This window comes from Stenella coeruleoalba (genome assembly GCF_951394435.1).
Source record: "Stenella coeruleoalba genome assembly, chromosome: 5".
Lineage (NCBI taxonomy): Eukaryota > Metazoa > Chordata > Mammalia > Artiodactyla > Delphinidae > Stenella > Stenella coeruleoalba.
In genome coordinates, this window is record NC_137150.1 from 67,128,231 (window position 1) to 67,151,476 (window position 23,246).

The following is a 23,246-nucleotide window of genomic DNA, read 5'->3' on the forward strand; positions in this document are numbered from 1 at the left end:
TAGTAACATTGAGTCTCAGAAAGAATATGAGAACTTACGATTGCATGGAGACAAGGCAGGGAATTCAACTCATAATCTAATGTCAAAACACATTCATCTCTATTCTTTCTATTTCTTCCTCAACCTCATTCACTCAACCTACTATTGACCTTTATTCAAAGGAAACAAAAGTAGTTCTCCCAAGTTTCCTTTGTAGAATCTGACAGAGGCCAGGGATATCCCCGGCTGTGCACTAGCACAGTGGTCACCCTGCTCCTGCCCTTACTATGATATAGACTAGGCAGTTGTCATGGTGTATTAGATACTTACATTGATTCATTTAAAAACAAAGGCTTCCAAAAACATGGAAAATCTATGAACTGGGTAATCATTCTTTGAAAAACTAAGTTGACAATATTGGCAAGGTAGGAAGGATATATTTACTTGGTAATATAATAAAATTTTTAACTAACAAATAAAAGTATCATGGATTGGCAGATGCAAAAGCCCAAATAACCTAAGATAATAGTAATAATCTCTATGTGGTATATTTTTTATTGTTTATTTTAGCCAGTCACATAACCCATTTTATTTGACTCTCAGGTGAAAACAGAGTATCTGCCCATTTTAAAGATAAAGACACCGTAGTTGAGTAATTTCTCTGAAGTCACACAGGTGGAAAGGAAAGAATTAAGGACTATAATTTATGCCTTTCCATCTTTTTTTTATGCATAGCTGATTTACTTTGTTATAAAACAGAAACTAACACACCATTGTAAAGCAAATATACTCCAACAAAGATGCCAAAAAAATAAAAAACTAAAATAAAATAAAATGTTGCCATTTCCTCCAAACTCTCAGTATTCACGTCTCATTATTAATTCACCACTCTGTTATTAGGGGTTACCACTGAATCAGTGATGACTCCAGAACTTCTGTAGAAGGGGTTTGGGGCAGGTGAGCAATTCATTCTGGGAAAGAGAGTCTAAAACCAAGTGAACGGCCCTTTACATTAGCATGGGCAAACTTCCCACATCCCACCTTGTCTCAACAGAGCCATTAATCTAGAAAAAACTACTGTGTCACTTTTCAGAGGTCTACCCTGTGTGCACACATGGAGAAGACACTTAGAATGTTAAAGTCAGCGTGTTAAGTAATTTTCTTGAAATACTGTAACTAGCACCCTATTTACTTTCTTCACAGTCCTTTTCATAATCTATTTAATTTTAGTCCTTTTTAATTGTCTGGTACACCTTTAACACCTAAACTCCAAGACAGAAGGAGCTTCATCTTATTTCCAGTGCCTAGCACATAATGGTTTCTAAATGGAACTGATTCCAAGATTGGCCTCATTTAGGAATGGATCTGTTGTTATAATCAGGCTTCCGAAATCTTTAGTATCAATATGGAATCCTTTCCTCTCACGTTTCACAGGAAGCTAGACTTCTTAAAGCCCAAACATGGATACGTCTGAAGTTTCCTTGACTGATTTAAATTGAATTAAAATAATTATATTGTACAGGAAAAACTTTCAAAATTTTTACATTTTTCAGAACATAACCACCTTTTCTTTCTCTACTTTCTTCCCTTCAAAACAAACTTTGCAACATTGGGGTGAGTTAAATAATCAGAAATCTAGCCCCAAATTAAGCTCTCAATGACATGAAACACACTTTTTGCTCCTTTTTAATAAAAATCCTATATGCAGTACATTAATGTTTTCTTTTAGAAATTACGTTGACAACTTAATCCCTAATTTGAGGCATCCATATAATTGGTTTACAGAAAGGTTCTTCGGCAAAATATTTAACACAAGATATATATGAGATGCTGAGATCTGGGTAATATACCTTACTTGAAAGGCATGAATAGTTTTTAAACACTGTAGCATAATCACACTTAAGGCCATAGTTACTTTCTTCCCAAATCCCTGCAATTCTATTAGAGGGGAGTTCTAAAAGGCCTGTGTCTTCTCCTGTATCCACAACTGTAGACGTACACTGATGGCCCTCGATCCTGCTCTCCAAACTTCAAATAAGGGGCCAGAGACAAGGCTCGGGACTTGGAAAAGTCCTAGAAATTCCCTGCCTCAAAAGCAGTTTCAGAGTTTCACCTTTTCCTAAGGATGACAGAGCTGAGTAGACATGCCAAAGTCTTCCAAATCCTGCTGGTTGTTTTGAATTATGGCTACGCTGGCTGTGTACCCCTTGAGCTTTTATCTCCGCATACTTGAATTAAATCCTGCAGTTCTTCTTCAGTTCTAGCATCTGTGACCTCTTCACACGGTCTACATGCCACAGCTGTTTTACCACTTTCTAAAACCACAATCAGCTGTTTCTGGAATGCATCTCTCATAGCCTTCTGAATAGCAACCTTCTGGGTTAGCTTCCTTTTCATAAGGAATGATAACGACCCTTCCTCCAAGTTATCCACAGGTTCCTCAGCCATGCCAACTTCGGGACTCCTGCACTTGTGGGAGGGCAATACCGCCTCTAAAGCACAAAAGAACTTCAGGCTTTGCTTGTGAAGTGGTGTCACAATATCTTCCTTTTCCCTTTCTTCAAGGTTAGAAAGATCCTGAAGCCTGATGATCCTTTTTGACCACCTATTGAAACCAAAGTAGTAATTTGCCAATTCTTGGTATCTGGAGCCGTTTAGGGCAGGCGTATTATGTTGAACCGCCTTATATCTGGTGCCGAGACGAACCTTCACTGGAGATGTCTGAAAAAGCTGCTTCTGGTCGCATGCCTTTTGGGCTCTGTGGGCATCCCTTGCTAAATAAAACTTGATGATGGCATAGAACCCAGGACCGGCCACTGCTGCATTTGGGAAGACTCGGACCGAATACAGAAGGCCAAACTGGGAGAAGATTGCAAGGCCTCGGCCGTGGGTCCAGAGCTCAGCTCCCACACCAGCAAGGTTTTGTCACCCGTGATGGGAACCGCAAAAGGTACCAACTCCACCATCCTATTGTCACTGCACGTGCCTATGCCTTTCCATCTTAATTCTAGGATCTTTCCACCAAACACACTGTCTTCCCTAAAAGGAGAAGTAAATTATAAGTCAAATATGCATTAGTGATTTTTAATATTACTGGATTATTACTTTTAGAAATTAGCGTAAACTTTAGATTTCTCCCCAGAAGGACGCTCGTGTGCACACAGTCGTGCATACAATATTATGGATTTCATAGATCCCCAAGCCTCAACAAAAATATGGACTCTGAGGAAAAATCACTGCTCTGGATAAAATCTTCAGAAAATAATAAGATACCGTGATCTGAGATTTTAGCAAATGGATTTTTAATATCAGTCCTTTTCCCTCAGTCTCAATACCTCAATCTCCCGTACCTATGCATCCTATGCATTTGCATAGTATTGCTATCTTCATATAGTTATTAATCAGCATGCTTTTTAAGGTTATTTTAAATGACTGATGCACATTAGTCGTTTGAAGTATGAATGTTGATGAATCTACGGTAAGGCATTTTGATCAAATCAAATCGTAAGCAATTTAACTGTGGATGCTGTATCTAATTTTTTTTTTTTTGCCTTTTGCTTTTCTTCTGATGACATATATTGCAGACATTCAATGTTTGTTACATGAAATCATGATTTAAAAAAAGTAAGACAATGGATTATTCCCATTGCAGTGAATAAATAGAGGCCCTGAGCTTCTGCACAGGTGGCATAAGGCTGGCCCTTGCCACAAGTACCCTTTCCTCCCTGCCCCGACTGTGATTTAGTGACCTTCAAACACACCCAGAAAATCTTCTTGTGCCTTTTGCTTATGTACTCCACCTTGACCCCCAATAAAGGCACTTGCCCATGGGTCCTCTTTCTTTCTCGGCCCCCCCAGCTGCTTGGTTGAGCTGGCCCCATTGATGTTCCCACTACATGACTCCCTCATGGCATGCAGTGCCTCTCTTTAGAAGCTGTGGATATAATAAACTTTGTTTTCCTGAACCTTGTCCCCTCTTGTGGCCACACCTGACTAATCATCTCATGAAAGAATGCAAAATACACTCAAATCGTTTCACAAAATGCTTATCTACTGCACCTAACGACATAGCAAGTGAAGACCTGGCACTAACATGGAATCCTGTTGGTCCCAAGCCTCATAGAGGCCATGAGTGAGTAACAAGGTAAGACACACAGAACCTCTTGGCACTTGAGCTGCTGAGGCCTCTCGCAGCCTCCTGAGCATCCGCTCTACCTCCAAACCTTAGGCACAGCCCGGCATTATCTCTATCACCTCCCGTGTGTTCCTAGATAACAACCTAGATACGCACAAGAAAAACTAACTCCAGAATGGAAAAAAAAAATGTAAAAGACACAAGCGGGAGTCAAGGAAAAAAGTTATCTAAAATAAAAGCTAAATATTTTTCAGTTCACATTCCCTGTAAAACTCAAGGGATGAAATAAGGATAGCAACTGGCATTGCAGCCTAAAGGAAGTTGTTCCTCTAGGATGCATTAATCATTGAAACCAGAGATGGAAGTGACTGCATAGGCCATTTATTTCTTCCTCAAGGCAAGCCAGAAACATACCTTATAGTTTCCTCCCGAAGTACATACAGCATTTATCATACCCTGAATAGACCCGTATACCACAATAATTCATATTTTATGGTCAAGACAGAGGTTAAGAGTTTGACGAATAAGCTATACTTAATATGCTTCGTTAGAACCTACCTTAAATTTTTTTTTTAACAATTGAGCATTATAAGGAAGGAAAATTTTATGGGATGCATGATGGTTGAGTTTTCCACTAATAGTAAGGCCCCTGAGATCCCTTCAAACATCATTGCCAGGTGTAGTTAAATGGCAACTGAGAGTTAAATGAAAGCATATATTCCATTTTAATAAGAGTGATTCTTTTCATTGGTATAGTGTTTCACAGACTGCAAAATTTAATGCATCTAATTTTGATATCATAACTTTATAAGATGTAGCATGCATTATCCTCACTCCCTCACTTACAGATGAGGAAACATGTAAGTTCATAATATACACTAGGAATAATAGTGGGAACCAGGGATACAAAGATGAGGAAGACACAGTCTTTGCTTCCAGGAGTTCCAAGTCCACCAAGAAGCATGCAAGGAACACACATAAGATTCTAAAGACAGACTACACTATATCCCCAAGAAGGGCTCCAAAATAGCATGGGGACTCACAGGAGGGAGGGATCAATATGAGAGATTATTTGAGTTGATTTTCTACTTATAGTGAACTTGCTAAGGGTAGAAAATAGGACTTATTCATTCTTTTTTATTTTTGTATTTATTTATTTTTGGCTGCATTGGGTCTTCGATGCTGCACGCGGGCTTTCTCTAGCTGCAGCACACAGGGGCTACTCTTTGTTATGGTGCACGGGCCTCTCGCTGCGGTGGCTTCTCTTGTTGCGGAGCACAGCCTCTAGGCACCTGGGCTTCGGTAGTTGTGGCATGTGGGCTCAGTAGTTGTGGCTCGTGGGTTCTAGAGCGCAGGCTTAGTAGTTGTGGTCCACGGGCTTAGTTGCTCCATGGCATGTGGGATCTTCCTGGACCAGGGCTTGAACCCGTGTCCCCTGCTCTGGCAGGCGGATTCTTAACCACTGTGTCACCAGGGAAGTCCCAGGACTTATTCATTCTTGTTTCTCCTCAGAGTCTAGAACATCCTGTAGGTGTTGGATGGATGAAATAAATAAAATGAACGCATTAAGCTGTCTGTTCCCTGTATTTCCTCTATGTGATATAGCTAAAATGATTACTGTACACTCTAGGATTAAGAAACAGAACAAAAACTCACTGGACAAAAAAAAAAAAAAACTCACTGGACTGTGGAGAAATGAGAAAGGTAACTATGGTTGCATTAGACATTTCTTAAAGGTATATTCAGCCTTTTAATCCTTTTCCATGCAATGACTCAGCATTTGTGTATCGATGCCCATAGTAACTGGCACCACAGAAATTTGCCTTACAGTTTATCACTGTAAGGCATTATGTATTATGGGGATGTTTCCAAGGCACTGATAGAATATTTAAATAGTTTTTATTGGCTCTATAGCATGATTACGTAGCTCATTTAATCCACAAACCTGAGTTCAAAATAGGGTGATTTCGGGGCTTCCCTGGTGGCGCAGTGGTTGAGAGTCCGCCTGCCGATGCAGGGGCCACGGGTTTGTGCCCCGGTCCAGGAGGATCCCACATGCCGCGGAGCGGCTGGGCCCGTGAACCATGGCAGCTGGGCCTGCGTGTCCGGAGCCTGTGCTCCGCAACGGGAGAGGCCACAACGGTGAGAGGCCCGTGTACCGCAAAAAAAAAAAAAAAAAGGGTGATTTCAGGCTTGTAAGAGAGAATGCCAACTAATGGTTACTGAATCTGTCACTTGCAGAATAACTGGAAAATCAACTTGTTCCATCAGAGTCAAGACCTACAACTGGATCATCTTTTTGTTAGACATGAATCTGATCTGAATGGTCATCCAAGGACAACTGATGTATGAACCAAAGGAAAAAAAATCATATCCATCATATCCATTCTCCATGAAGGCAATGCTTTCATCTTCATGATCAGGAACATGGAAAGTAGCATTTTTTGAGGTGTGGTGATGATTTTGACTTAAGACATGTGCATCTTTTAGTTTGTTGGCCTTATACAAAGTAGCCTCAACTCAGAGCAAACTGAATTCTTGTCTGGAAAGCTACTGGCCTTGCAGATAGACTGGATATATTTCTATCATACTATATGCACAAAGTGAGTTAACCAATATGCGATCCATTCAACAAATATTTACTGAGTATCTACACACAGCTCGTATGTAATAGTCATAAATTAAGTTCCATTTGGTGGCTTGTGTGACCTTTAGGGAAGCACTAAAATCTGTGTTCAACACAAGTTCTTCATTTGTTATTTTCATACCCCGTTTCCTTTCAGCTTATTAAGAGTGCACTTTCACCAAGAGGGTGGGAATAAAGAGAAGAAAACTTTACTGCCTACTCAGCAAAATGTTTAAAGTCTCAGTCCAATGAAGGGTCCTGAGAGGCTCACAGCTGGCTTCTACTTAGTGCAATTACAGAATGAAAACCAGCCTGCTTAAAAGTTTCCATGCCTGACTTGCAAATGCTTAAAGGAAGTAACAGCTATTCTGCAACCTGAAAGGCCCCAAAGACCTAGGTCAATAGCTCAGCATCCGGTTTGGTCACTGTTTACTCTCCATTAACATTTTAAAACTTAAATTAAGTAATTTCTCCCAATTGCTTTTATGTGGCTTTATATGTCCCCAAGGACAGAGAGAGACAATCTGCCTTTATTGGCCATAAGGACAATTCTGAACTGTTGAGTGGAAAGTAATACCATAAACAGAACTTAAAAATTCATGGTCATGGGAAGTTCAACTTTTTAAAATTTCTCAACATATCAGAAAGTAATTGCTTCATTTTGGTTACCTAGTTTTTTACAGTTTAGAATCACATATACACCCAAAACACATTCCTCTAAGGGAAATACATTAATGATTAAAGTCTACAATTGCCTGGATGTCATCTGGCAATTAGGTGCTTTAAAGACAGTAAACTGGCCCCTATTTTCCCAGTGCAATGGTGGAGCAGTGGAGCTCGAGGGAGGAAGAAAGTTATTTATTTTGTTGAAGACCCATCTGGAGTAGAGTCCTCTGATGCATAACTAACCTAGTAGACATAAATAGGAATCTCAGATTATGTACTGTGTTGGGGGCTGGGGATCACTGGGTATTTGATGCTTTTTAAAAAAACTGGTCCAGTCCATAAAGTTTATTGCACGTGTCCACGAAATTTCAGTGTAGACAGCAGGAAGAGTACAGTATTAGGAATCAGATGATATGGTTCCAAAATTTGTTTTCACTTGTTTACTTTGTCTCCTTGTCAGGACATCCTATGAATGTCATTTTGTGTGTGTGTGTGTGTGTGTGTGTGTGTGTGTGTGTGTGTGTGTGTGTATGTATGTGTATATATATATATATATATATATATATATATATATATATATATATATGTCTCCTGGCCATCTGTCTCACAGGAGTATTGTGGGATATATCAAAATATATCAAAGTAGGTTACAAACTCTAAAGCTATATAGCAATGTAAGAGATTATTATATTTAAGCAATGATTTTAAAGATTAATATGGCAACTTCCTTCAGAACAACCTACGAATAAAAATACCATATTTTCTTTTTCACATCATCTCCAGTCCCAGTTTTAGTGTACTAAAACTTTTGGCCTGGATTCAAAGGAATGGTGGTTCCTATTTCACATTGGCATAGTTACTGATACCTTTTAAGGGTATGTGGGATGCCAGCATGTTGACTGTTATTAGTAACAAGAGGCAGTGAAAATTTGTCCCCAGAGCACCACATTCTGGAGAAAACTGGTGAACGCTTATGTTTGCTTTTCACAGAAATAAAAGAACACTTTGGTAGAAAGCTTGAGTAGGAAAAAAGGCTGATCGATTCTAATGCTAAAAATGAAGGCAGGTGGAGCTTTTCATTTGAAATTTAACCATTAGAGATAGTCATTATATATTTTTCCCCTAAAATAATCTCCAGTAACAGAACAGAACCAGATACATGGCCTATTAGTGAAGGGCTGTGAAAGAAGAAATATAAGAAAGTGCTTGGAAATATATGGAATGAAACAATTCCAAAATCACTTTTACAATATCACTATTATAAACGAATAGAGGTGTGTGTGTGTGTGTGTGTGTGTGTGTGTGTGTGTGTGTGTGTGTGTTTGAAGATGGAGTCTTACATTTATCACATTTCTAGTTAACTATAGTAAGGTCTCATCTGAGACTTATTACATGCCTTCATGAAATGCAGGCAGTTCTCATCCACTAAGAACCAGAGCAACAAATCAAAATTAAGGAACTAGTGTCTCTAACATCCAGAAAGCCATGAGGATCCCACAGACAAATGGAGATGATGAGGCCACAGAGTGATGAGTGGAAAGAGTGCTGATTTGCTGTGGGTAATTCACAGCTTTCAGCAACTTTTCATTCTTCTGGAACTAGTACCTTATGTTGGTGGAAGGGAGAATGGCAGCCTGTAAGATCTTTATTGGGAAAATATTATACCTCTTTCAAACCCTTATCCTGTTCTTGATATCAACCGAGTGTTTATGTCATGATTAGAAATTAGAATGAGAATAATGATAATCAACCCCCAGCCGACAGGTTCCACAAGTCCTCAGCAATGTTTCCCAGGGTTAGGTGGAGGAGGCTGAAGTCAGAGAGTGACACGGTGTCGGGGCTGAAAGGAAGCACAGAGGCCACCCTCTCTGATCTTCTCAAGGGGACACTGCAGCTCAGGGATAAATGGGGTGAGGATGGAAGGTTTGTTCAAGGTCCTAAGGGTCAATAGCAGAATCAGAGCTAAAATTCAGGTGTCTCACTAAAATATTCTTTCCACTGTACTCACAGTCTCCCTTTTAGTTTTCTAGCAATTGCAGGAAGAGGAGGGAGATACGGAAATATAACTAATTTGACTGCTATGTCAGCAAGTTCATTTCTGATGGAAAAGGAAAAAAAAATAAAACAAACAAAAAAGCTTTGAAGCCAATAAGGCTTTGAATCTCAGTGTTATCAACTACTGGGCAAAGTACTAAGCCTCTATGATTCTTACTTGCTTGTCTACAGTTTAACTAGGCTATAATTTATGCTTATTTTCTCTTCCTAGTTTCTAGGACAATATTTTTCATTTAGTAAATACTCAGTAACTGGCAGTGCCTGAGGGAGGCATGATGCCTTAAAACAAATCTGGGGTTTTATAAAAACTCCAATCAATTTCCTCCTCTATGTCTGCATCTACACCACCACTGGACGGTCCAGGCTCTGTGCGATCTCCTTCAGGGTTAAGGAGCTCACTGGATTAGATTTGACTGTGCTGCACTGTGACTTTATAAAATCCTCCCATCCCTGAGTGGTTCTGACTTCTCCAGGCATTTCTAAGAAGTCCCACCTTATTTCTTCCTTACACTCATTCCAAAACTTGAACACAGCTCTCAAATTCCCATGTTATCTTCCCCCCCCAGTTAAATTTTCCCATTTCTTAGAGCTAAGTGAATTTCCTGTCTGTCTTTCATCAGCAACTATTATGACTTGTGTTTCATGTACAGTGTAGGACAGGACATGCTACTGATGACATGAAGCAGGCCATCTAACCATGAGGTGGTTAATCATTTGATAATAGTTTTTTTATCCTGTCCAAAGGTGGTCCAAAAATTTGTATAAATAACATGCTGCTAGCTGGACCTCCATGTGCAACATTCCTCTCATTTACTATTTTAGGTTTACAATTACTACCCAACTTCAGCTGGAGAAGACATTCCTTTTGTAATTTATGAACATTAGCAAAGCTACTGACTATGGGTCAAGGTCAGTCACTTAAATAGTTAGCATATGTAAATAGAGTAACCTGCCTTTATCTATGATGGTAAAGTTTTCTGGGAAGAAAAAAATCCAGGCAACAGAGTTATTTCATAATTCAAATAATACTGACAATGTAGGTGGTCTTAGTGCATTGAGGTACAAACAGAAAATTGCATTCTTGCACAAGGGACTTCATAAAAGCAAATGACATTTGGGGAAACTTTCTCCTTCTGAAACTAGAACACTCACATCTGCAGAAGAACAATCATAAACCACAAATATTATTTTCTGATAATCATGAAAATTATAATTTTCTCTTCTGAGTTCTATTTTTGTTGGTATATATTATCTATCCTATTATACACGCTTTTATGACTATCAGAGTAGGAATTGGTGAAATTCTATGTGGCACATTTCCAATTAAGAAATTCTTAGAGTGGCATAATCATTAATCTGTTACCAAAAACTGCCCTAATGATACCCTGATAATCTACATAAATTCACGTTCCTCCTACCAGAGAACAATATAGGCAACAGAGAAAATAAAGTACAACATATTTCATAAAATATCTGCTAACTATGATAGTCAAACTTTGAAATTATAATCTGCCCATAAAATGATGCTATTTTTTGAACATACACGGTGAAGTAAAAAATTTTTCTTTTCTAGCAAATCTGCCTTAAAATCACGTCTTTGTTACTAAAATTGGAGTTTTGGAATGTTATCTGGATGAATTCCAGGGAGAAATCAAATCAAAACAACAGAAATATCTTGCTTTACAGGCTTTCCCAGGTAATAATAAATTCTTTGCAAATAAGTATAACATTACAAAGAAAATTGTTTACATATTATTTTACTTTTAGCATATTGCACATCTGTTAAAGTATACGCAGGGTCAAAAAAATGTCTTTAAAATAAAAGCACAAACAAGGGAATGAATAGGTGTCCAACTCCTTTTTCGAGATATTTGGAAAGTCATCAGCCAATCCTTCCTCAGCACTAGTTAGAGGTAGAAGTTATTCCCTAGATACTCACCACCTTCTCACCACACTTCATAATCACGACACATTACATATTAGTTTTGGCTGAACCAGATGCCAAATGGGAGAAATGTTACTGTACAGAGGAGTCAGCGTGGTGGAATGATACAGAAAATTTCAGCCAAGGCACATTCCCTCGGCTCCCTATTCCCTTGCAGCTGCCATGAGGCTTCCTAGAATGCATCACACACAGCATACTGTTCTGACATCTGTGTCCCTGTGGTCCCAGTGAGAATTCTAAAAGGTTGATATATTATATTCCACTCAGGAGTGGAGAATGAGACACCTCACCAGGGACACTTGATTACCTCTGCAAAGGCACACATTTATCAACAGAGTGTATACACATAAAACTTCCAAAAATAATATTTATCGTAAGGCAGCTTAAAATAAAAACGTATATAAAAGGAAAAGACAGTATTAGAAGGAAAGACCAAAAAAATACAGAAAGGAGTGATGAATTGTACCTGGAAAGTAAATTGGGAATCATTTATTCATTCCATAAGTAAGGAGTAAAGCTCTACTAAATGTCAGGTAAGGCTCTTGTCACTATGATTTAGTGGAAAACAAAAAGTCTCTGTTCTCCAAAAGATGCAGCTAAAGTGGAGATATATAATAACTAAGAAAACTGTTAAATCACTAAGATTATTATAGATATAACTTTTCAATATAAAAATTAAAATTGGATAGCGGGATAAAGTAATTTGGGGATGAGGGGACTCCTTTAGCTAGGGTGGCCAGGAAGCCCTCTCTGAGGGGGTAATATTTGAGCTGAGATGCCAATAGCAAGGCCAGGAAAGAGAAGACTTGGAGAATGTGTTCAAGGCAAAGAGAAAAGAGCAAAGATTCTTGGGAGAAGCACTTTGGCATTTTGAGGAAAAAAAAAAAAATGTTGGTTTGTCTGGAGCTTAATAAGCTGGATAAGCAAAAAAGGCCCAGATCATCTAATGCATTGCAGGCCAAGGAGTTTGGATTTATTGCTAAATGATGGGAAAATTAATGCAATTAAAATTAATGCAATTTACACTTAGATCTGAGCTTCCAAGCAGCTAAGATCTTTATACTTGTTTTTCCTTCAGCAAGGAAAAATAGGGCTCTCACTGTAAGAAAAGGCATCTGAAAAAAAACAATCAACAAAAATATTCTTTTTTCCATTAACTTGGCTTCCTGTTTAATAGATTTTATTCTTGCCCATCCCCCTGCCCCAAAATTCTTTCATAAATCTTAGTTCCAATTATAGCAGAGAGAAAGAGAGAGACAGAGGGATAGAGAGACAGACACACAGAGAGAGAATGAAAACTAACTGCAGAAGTGTAATGGCCAGTTTCATGTGTCAACTTAGCTAGGCTACAGTCCCCAACCAAACATTAACCTAGATATTGCTGTGAAGGTATTTTGTAGATGTGATTAATGTCCATAATCAGTTTACTTAAGTAAAGGAGATTATCCCAGATAGTCTGAGTGGGCCTGATTCAATCAGTTGAAAGGCCTTAAAAAGAGAATTTCTTCTCTTCCCTAAAGAAAAATAAGTTTCTTCTGTAGGTGGCAGCTTCAACTCATGACCAAAAGTTCACGTCTGCTCTTCCTGATGGCCTGTTCTATGGATTTCACACTTACTAGCCAGCCCCCCAATCATGTAAGCCATTTCCTTACAATAAAGCTCTTAATATATATCTGGTTCTATTTTTCTCGCTGAACCTCACTGGTCCTATGTCACACTTACTTTGAAGTAATGTCTTAAAGATAATCTGTGCCAAACATCAAAGGGGTAAAGATAAGCATAATTCCTTCACTCTATGACCACACTAAATGGATTTATTTATGTGGAAGACGAGGAAAAGAATAACAGTCAACTTGTATAATGGGACCAAATTCAAAATTCAATTGTTCTGAACAAACGAAATCATGGTAGATGATGATGAAGACAGGATCAGGGCTCTCACCCATTTTGGGTGTGAGGGCCACTCTAGTACCTGATACCTTACCACAGTGACCAGTGATGGCAAAGAATTAGGAATAAACGTTTCAACACAGAAACCTCACAGATGAGAATTTACTTTAGAATTTACTGTAAATCTCATTGACAGATGAGAAACAATAAGATATGAATGAAAAAATTGATATAAAGGGATTTTTCTCAGGAAAATTTGCAATTAAACAAAAAGAGGATTAAACTAACTAAATGCTTATCATTAGTGTGAATTAAAGAAATTTGGGGTAATTTATATCATGAAACACTCTTCAGCCATTCTACTTAGTGTTATAGAAGAAGATTTAAGAATATCGAAAAACTTTATGATATATTGGGGTTAGAAAATATAGGTTACAAAAAGTATTAGTAAGGTGATACCAGTTTTGAAACAAATGCTCATAAGTTGGAAACAAAAGGGACTTGGAAAAATACCTCATCGTGTTACCAACGACTATCCTTGGGCATTGAGATTTAATAATAAATTTAATAATTTTCAGTTACTTCTTTTTACTCATCTCCATCCTTTATTTTTTCTTTGACAGTGAACACATATTATTAAAAGAGTAAAAACTATTCAAGTTATTTTAAGAACTGAATAGCCAAGAAGTGTCCTTCACTTTAAAATAAATATACTTTGCTTGAAGTTAAAAATCATTGTGGCTAACAGTAAGTATGATGTCCCTATCACATCATCCAGCCATCTTCTGACCCATCAGAACTATCAGGTTGAGCCCGTGCCTACCATACACTTTCTCACATCCACAGCATCTTCAGTCTTCTCAACCTACCCCAGTTTCACCAGCTCAATGTCAATTAAGTATCCTCATCCCAACTGCATCTATTCTTTATATCCCTGGATTCCTTCAACATTAATACAAACCTTCTTTCTATCATGTCTAACATGGCCATATCCCATTCATTTTCCTGGGGTATCAGTTTGCTCTCCCAAATGTTCACCACCTCCGTAATGGTGCTTCTGCCTGAGACCTTCAAAAAGAACCCAAACTTGACTACAGTCACTCTTAAGGACCTTCTCTGCTCTTCTCTGACAAAGAGCTACATCAGCCTACTCATCACCTCCTAACAAGCTACAAACTTCCATCCATACTCATTAGGTTTTCTATGCTTTAAACCCCTTTTTGAACCCACCCTCTTTGACACAGCACAGAATTCTACTCATAATCCAAGGAAGAACTCAATGATCACTTATTTCATATCCTTCTAATGCTTCCAATCACAGTCAATTCCACTGAGCTCTCACAGAATTGTGTTTTCCCTCCACTCTGGTACTTAAGATAACCCGCTTCTTATTCTAGATAGTTGAATCCATTTTCCTCTTTAGAGCACACTTTTGCCTTTTGTTTGTTTAATCTCATATAGTAGACATTCAAAAAAGTAGCAGACAGAATTGAAATGATCTAGAATGTGAAAGAAAGAAATCATAGACCTTAAGAATGAAAGGATAGATTAGACCTTCCATCTTTGATCTCTAGTATCAGCATCATGCTGGCAATCAAAAGTACTGACTGCACTGGACTGAAAATCCAATGACTTTACGATTCTATCCTTTTGTGGGGAGCAGTAGTAGTTCCTAAACCTGGGGGCACAAAAGACTCACCTAGGTAGGTTTTATTAATTTATTTATTTTAATATTTTGGATGCAAATGCCAAAGCCTAACATAAGATCTACCGATTCAGACCTTCTGGGTCTGTGAGCCCAAAACCTGTGTTTTAAAAAGCTTGAGATGATCCTGAGGCATAGCATTGCTTGGGACATCTGACCTAAGAATATATCTTTATGTTTCCCTGGTTTGGAATGCAATGACACTAAGAAAAACAAAATATAAGCTAGGCCATGTTATTAAAAAGCAAGAGGTAATTTTTTTGGCTATTGATCTAGACTTGACTTACACTGAATCACAGAGAGATTATTTCATCCTTCCTGATTCATATGGGTCTTATGATTTCCTATATTCTAGAGTAGTGGTTGTCACACCAAGTTCCTGGAGGTACCTCAAGGACTGTAAGCCACAGAAGAGACACAGTTTTACCAATAAAACTCTTCATTTATTGTTATATTTTTTTCTTTTTTAAAATCAAAATCATTCAAGACTTTTCATTTGAAAAATGGCTTCTGCTAATTTTAAGAAAAACGGTTTGGAAATAATGACTCCAGATTTTGCTTCACTTTATTAGAGATCCTTTTACTTAGGTTATTGATGGACTCTGACATTAATAACTAAATACTTTAAAAAGAGAAGGAGAGTGAGAGACAGAAAAAGGAAAACATAAGCTTGATATTATATCTTTGGCCTATTTCAAAGTTATTATTTTCCATTTCTTTGGCTAAATGTATGTTATGTAATATTTACATAAAGTACTCATACACATGTACTCCTGCAGCAGTTTACCCTATTTGAAGACTTACTATCTGATTGGACTATAGGGACAACAGCTGGATATCAGCTGCAACATATTTGGGGAACACTGTTTCTTCTTGATCAGTATTAAATCACTCACGAGTTTAAATAAAAGTCCTGTAAGAGACAGGAAAGGGATTCTCTTTACTGTTTTCTATCTATATGTCCTCCCAGTCCTAGAACCTTCCAGAGGAACAAAAAAAAAATAGCTTTGCAGGTGTGTGCATATATGTGTGATTAGCATTTCAAGAGCTAAACAGCAGTATTGGAATTTGCTTCAGATTTTGGCTTCAAATTACAGAAGACACGAGTAAAGGCATGTCCATGACTCAATCCTCAACCCTTGCCAAAGTAGTAGTTTTCTAGAAAGAAAACTACGGGGGGGAAAAAAGCCCAGAAAGTCAGAAAAGAGACAAAGAAACTGCTATGCACATTCATAACTTGTGCTCATAACTAAATCTTGACAGTGCCATAAGGAGCATAGGATCGGTGTTTAGGAAAGAGAAATATACATACATAAGGCCTACCCAACATTTCTGCAGACACACGGTTATTTTCAGTCACATTAATTAAGCTCTGTGCATGGTGCTTGCACATAAATAAAACCAGATGTTTAAGTTGTGGTTCAACCCCGTATCCTCTCACATCTACTCCTGCCCTCCCTCACCACGCTCAATAAATTGGCTTTTTGCCTAAACTGCAAGGGAGGGGAGGGGAAAATTAAAAAAAAAAAAAAGTTCTGGAGATGCAGGCTTACTTTTCTCTTGATGAACGGTTGATAATGTGTGGTGACTATAACAGGCTTTCATGATCTCTCTGAGGGAAAGTGGAGAATTGTAGTCTTTTTGAGGCAGTTGGGATCCTAAAATGATTATTTATTCATCATGCTATCAATTTATCAACCATCGAGACAACTATGTTTCAATTTGGTCAGTTATATATGAGCATGCCTTCAAACTCACTCTCTGACGGCATGATGCCAAGTGAAATAAATCAGACAGAGAAAGACAAATACTGCAGGACATCACTTATATGTGGAATCTAAAAAATACAGCAACTAGTGAATATAACAAGAAAGAAGCAGACTCACAGATATAGAGAACAAACCAGTGGTTAGCCGTGGGGAGAGGGGGGAGGGGCAATATAGGTGTAGGGGACTAAGACGTACAAACTATTAGGTATAAAATAAGCTACAAAGGTATATTGTACAACATGGGGAATACTGCCAATATTTTACGTGGAGGATAATCTTTAAAAATTGTGAATCACTATATTGTATACCTGGTACTTTTATATTATTATACAGCAAATATTATATTTCAATAAAAATGAATTAAACCAAAGTCTAACAAATTATATTAAAAAAACTCACTCTCTGATACACAAGCACAGGAAACACACACACAAATACAAGTGTTAGTTAACATGTGAATTAATAAATATGGAGAGAATGGTTTCATGGAATCAAAGTCATTAGGTCTCCCTCCTCCAATGCATTTTTCCATATGTGTTCTGAAGCATATTTGTTCCACAATATGTGAGACATTTTTAGGATTTAAATTAATTTGAGAAATAACGGGTTACACAAAGTTAAACAGGTTTCTTTAATGTAGGACTTTCAGAGCATCTAATATGCTGATGCACACTGTGAATATTCAAGAAGCAATATCCCATATGGTCTCTCTCAAAGCTAGTTGACTCAGAGTCTTGGGGACTATCTTGTGAGGGTAGTGATCTTCAGGGCATGCTGTGAGAAATGCTAATCTAAATTAACCCAAGATATTTGTCCAGGCTCTGGGTGAATTTTTCCTGAGTGAAAACCACTACTTTCCAAAAAAAAGTCCATTCTGTCTTACAAAACATCTAAGTCAAACATAATTTCTTTAACATTGAACCGTAATCTACTTCCCTATAACTTCCACACTGCTCTTGGTTTTGTATTTCGGAAGAACAAAAACAGGCATAATGCAATCCCTTTTTCTTACGATAGATCTTCAGGCATTTGAAGGCAACAATTATATTCCTACACAGCTTTCTATTGTGCAGAAAAAAACTTCAGTTCTTAAATGAATGTGTTAAATTACATGCTCTAATCCTCTCTATTTGAATATCTTCTTTAAGAGAAGGCACCAGAAATGAATACAAATTCAGATATGCTTCAATAGATGAAGTCCTAGATCTTATTAGTTTTTGTCTAGAAGACATATCTTGTTGACGCCTATTAATTTACTAAAGCTTTTGAGTCCTTCTCATAAATTTTGTGGCAGCGCATGAATGTATGCACGAGTTTTTTGAGGAATGTTGGGAGAACACAAGTCTGCTAGATGTCATTTGCCCTCCATCACAGAAACTCTTCTGTATAATAAATTGGTTCTCCTTTCTCAGTTATCTTACCTCAGTCTCACACACATTTTATCATTTTAAGAGAATGGGGTGTAGTATCCTGGCACTTACTATCAAAGTCCTCTTTCCAGTTTAATACTAATTCATTATTTGACACCACGTAAATCCTTCCGAGCTATTACAAAGCCACATGATACCAATCAGAAAAAACTTCTTTAGCTGGTTATGAATATTAGAATATAATAAAAGACACTGTCAAATGCCTTCTGAAATTAAGATATTAATCTGTAGCAATTTCCTGGTCTGCAAACCCAAGTAGCCAATCTCATAGCTGTAGATAACGTAGTTCTTATTAATTCACCATCTATGTCATCAATAACAGTACCATCATATAATTTGATATGTTACAAATGTTGTGGGAATAAGACAATGTTGACTGCAGCTGGTGTAATTGCAGGTTAGGATCTGAAGGAAGTAGGCTGTCAATAGCTGACAGGTCACTTTAAATGACAGGAGAGTGAGGAAACAAATGAAGAAAAAAATCACCATAGTCATGATGATAAGCAACCAGTACACAGGAAGGCTTTCCTTTTCGTTTTTGTTTTTTCTTTATAAAAAATGGGAATGGGAAAAGAGGTGACATAGAATTTTATAGCATTAAAATAAACAATGTCATTTCACTCTGCTCAAACTATGCAGTTTAGTATGAAAGGGTTAAATAATTTGCTCAATCTTCTGTACCACTAGACTCCTCCGTTAAAAACAAAAACAAAAACAAAAAAAAAAACCACCCAAATAGATACAAATCCTGGGTATTTAGTAGCTGCAATAATAAGATTTTACCTAAAGAAGAGTTGATTTTGAAAAGTTATATAGCTTAGTCTACTTTTTCTTAAAAAATTAAAAGAAACAAAGGAAAACTGTCACTGGCAAATTCAAGTGTCTTATTGAATTGTCTTAGGCCATACAAAGTCGCTCATCTGTAAAATCCCCAATGATTTAATTGCAACATAGAAAATAATATCTGCAATACATATTTGTCATTTTAAGAACAATATTACTTTCAAATCGCTTTTTCTCCCCGGGATTTAATCTGCCAGGTTTCAGCCCACAGTGAATTCTCGCAGCTGGGTTAGGATCCCCCAAGAAAGGGCGTTCAAAACAGAAATGCTGAGGAAGGCATTTCAGCCATGGAAGGCATTTCAGCTGTGGAGGAGGATGGAAAGTTTCTGAGCGCAAGGATTTCCCCTCTCAGGCCCGGGAATGCCATCTCACAAGGCTTCTTCACAATTTTTTCTGCTTATGCTTCTACAAGAGTCAGATCTTACCAAAAAAACCCAAACCAAACAAAAAACCCTCTAGAAAATAGTTCTCGAGGGAACACAATTTTGCTCCTGGTAACAGACATTCTCAAAAATAAAAGAAAAACAGACAGGCAGAATAAACAAATCAGTAAGGTTTAAAACGAAGTGAACTATTACCACAGGGTAATAATTTTAGCTAACATTTTTTGAGATCTTGCTCTGTGCCCATCATTGTTGTTCTCCTTGAGGGAAATAACATTATATCACCGTTTTAGACAAATATAAACTGAAGGCAGAGAGGTTATTAATTTGACTAAGAACACGTGACTGTGTGCATGGAAGTGTAATGAAAGTGTATATATGTGAGTATGCATATATGTGTGTATGTATATGAGTACATGTGTGCATAGACATGCATATATATAATCTTTACTGACATTTAATTGGTGACCAATAGATTACACATATTAAAGAACACAATTTGATGAATTGTAACATATGTATTCACCCACAAATGCCTAGCATAATCAAGATAAGGAATATATCCATCACCCCTAAAAGTTTCTTTGCAGCTCTTTGTAATCTCTCTCTTTCCCTTTGTACATTTGAGACTACTGATCTGCTTTCTAACCTATAGGTTAGTTTGCATTTTTAAAGAATTTTATAAAGAATTTTATAAAGAATTTTATAAAAGGAATTATACAGCATATACTTTTTTATCTGGCTTCTTGCACTTAGCCAACACAGAGATTCAGCTATGTTGTTGAACATACCATTAGTTTATTCCTTTTTATTGCTAAGCAGTATTTCATTGTATAGCAATACCACAATTTGTTTTGTCATATACTTGTTGATGGACATTTGTTTCCAATTGTTAACAATACACATAAAGCTGCTAAAAATATTCAGGTACAAGTTTTTAATTTCTCTAATGATGTTGAGTATCTTTTCAAGTCCCTGTTTGCCATCTATATATCATCTTTGGTGAAGTATCTGTTCCAATTTTTTCCTGCTTTGTATTTTTAATTGGTTTATCTTATTATTATTGAGTTTTGTTCTTTATATATTCTAGATACATGTCTTTGTCAGATACATATTTTGCAAATAATTTCCCCTGGGCCATAGCTGTCTTTCCAGCTACCTTTTTATTACGGTGTCTGTCTTTCCAGCTACTTTTTTATTACTTTTTTTATTGCTCTTTTGAAGAGCAATCCTTTTAAATTTCAATGGGGTCCAAGTTCTTCATATTTGCTTTCATAGTTTATGCATTCCATTCCCTATTTAAGAAATAATCACCAAATTCAAAGTTGCCAGGATTTTTCACCTATGTTTTCTTATATAAATTTTATATTTGTAATTCTTATACTTAGGTCTATAATCCATTAGAGTCAATTTTTGTATATGGTGTGAGATAAGGATTGAGCTTAATTTTTTTGCACATGGCTATCCAATTTTTCCATCACCTTTTGCTAAAAAGATTATTCTTTCTCCATTGAATTACCACGGTACCTTAGTTAAAAATCAATTGACTATATATGTAGGGGGTTATAACTGGACTCTCTTCTCTTATGCTCTTAATCACTACACAGCATTACACTCAGAGGCCACTAGCTAAACACTGAGGTCACTGAAACAATACCTAACCAGAGGCCCCCACTCCCACCTATACTTTAGTTTCCAAATGCCTAATTTACTATCAATGAAGTGATGTAGGCGATGACAGTAACTGGCTTATGTAATTATGGTGTTCAAAAGAACACCATAATCCGAGGAACCTACATTTTGAATAATCTGCAGGTGAACTGAACTGGTCTCTGAGGATCTAGTAAAGTCATCACCTGCTATTCAGACTGACCTGAGAGCTCATACCAGAAAGGATATTCAGCTTTGTCTTATCTTTGGGGTCTTGAGGGAGGTGCAGGGAGAAGAACATAGAATCTCAGAACTGAGACAGACAGTACTGGGCTAGCAGGTCAGCTGTTTGACATCAGGATTATCTTTATCATGTATGATATCTTTACTCAGTTATCAAGGTTTGACTGGACTCCTACAGAGAGGCCAACATCCCTCCCTCCCCCTACACAGAGCAGCCCATTCGTCGAAGGATCGTCCTCTTTCTCACACTGTACAATTCCTATGATCCTGAAACTCTCACCTATGAATCCAAGTTTTGTAGCCCCACATGGATTCTACCTGCCCGGCCATCAGTTGTATGAAGACACAATCAGGTACTGCCCTAATCTCCCCACCACACCCAGTGTTATGGGTGGGAATAAAGGAAACTAATCTTAATATTCCCCCTTCTTCACATTATAGAGTTGTATGCCCCTTACCATCTTGTTCTCCACTTTGAGAACAATAGCTCTCCTTTTACAATATTCTTCTTAAATGGTTAGCCCAAAACTGAACACAATTCTTCTACATGGGCATCCCATGGTAATGAGAATGCTGACCTCTGTTCCCATAAACAAGCTTTAATGGGGCATTTTAAAGTTAGGAATAATAACAAGGTGTGCATAACAAAGTCTTATGTTCAGTAGTCTCCTTCTTACTTATCCAAATTTGTTTTAGTTTGGATAAAAACTAAATATTCTCAAGTTGATTTTTGAGTGACATTATATTTAATTTTTGTAAATCTGAGTTTGAAAAATTGAAATTCACATTAATGTGTTTTTAATTACACCCCTTTTACTTGAATAACAACCATGATAACAAACAATTTTTCAAATCTTATAACAAGGACCTTTAGATGCTAAATCAAATGTAAGCAAAATTCTGGGATAGAAAGTCTTGCCAGATACAAAGTGTTATTTTTCTCTTTCTCTAGTTTCACTAAATATCAAAAGGCCCAGTACTTAGATGTGTAAGGTATCCACTAATTACATTTCAAGAGTCAGGCAATGGTCATAGTTATATTTCACAAAACTATCACATTCTCTTGAAGGAAGTCAAAGATTATTATGTGGGCATTGAAGCAAGTATGAATAAAATAGACTCTGGTTTCCAAAAAGGGAATACAGAATACAATATCATTCTCAGTTTTATCCTCCTGGCTTTACTGATTGATACTTTTGATAGATAATAAAAGTAATCTTTATAAAGCAATTCCAGGTAATACAGCTCTAAAAAGAGCCTATATCTTTCTTCTTCTTAGCATGTATCATACTTTGTAATTAGGTATTATTTGTATGTTTAGTTGTGTTGTAGACAGAATGTTTGTGTTCCCCTCCCTACCCCCCAATTCATATGTTGAAGCCCTAACCCCAGTGTGGCTATATTTGGAGATAGGGGCTTTAAGAAAAAAAAATTAAGGTTGAATGAGGTCATTAGGGTGGGGTCCTGATTTGTAGGATTGGTGTCCTATGGATCAGGCTATAGAACAGAGGGTCTTACAACCCCCTCCTCGGATTTGAGTAATTTGCTAGAGCAGCTCACAGAACTCAGGAAACCCATTTATTCACTAGAGTACTGATTTATTTTAAAAGGATACAACCCAGGAGCAGCCAGATGGATGAGCGGTCCCAGGCAAGGTAGATGGGAAGAGGAACAGAGCTTCCGTGCCCTCTCCAGTCACACCACTCTGTCTTCATCTCCATGTGCTCACCCAGAAGCTCTCAGATCTCTGTCCTTTGGTTTTTATAAGGAGGCTTCAGTGCATAAGCATGATTAACTAAATCATTGGCCATTGGCAGTTGAGCTCAGTCTGCAACCCCTCTCTCCACTCTGGAGGAGAGGTGGGAGCAGGGACTGAAAATTCCAACCCTCTAATAACCTAGTTGGTTCTTCTGGCAGCTAGCTCCCA

At 37.5% G+C, this 23,246-nt stretch overlaps 1 protein-coding gene and 1 pseudogene across 2 annotated transcripts in view; both read right to left on the bottom strand.

The window, feature by feature from the left end:
• The window catches only part of P3H2 (prolyl 3-hydroxylase 2), a 146,109-nt gene that overhangs the window by 68,086 nt on the left and 54,777 nt on the right, over positions 1-23,246 (bottom strand). The gene's annotated exons all lie outside the window — the stretch shown is intronic.
• LOC307186647 (RAD52 motif-containing protein 1-like) lies at positions 1,660-3,052 on the bottom strand (annotated as a pseudogene). Its single transcript has one exon. The product of its transcript is annotated as an RAD52 motif-containing protein 1-like (transcript).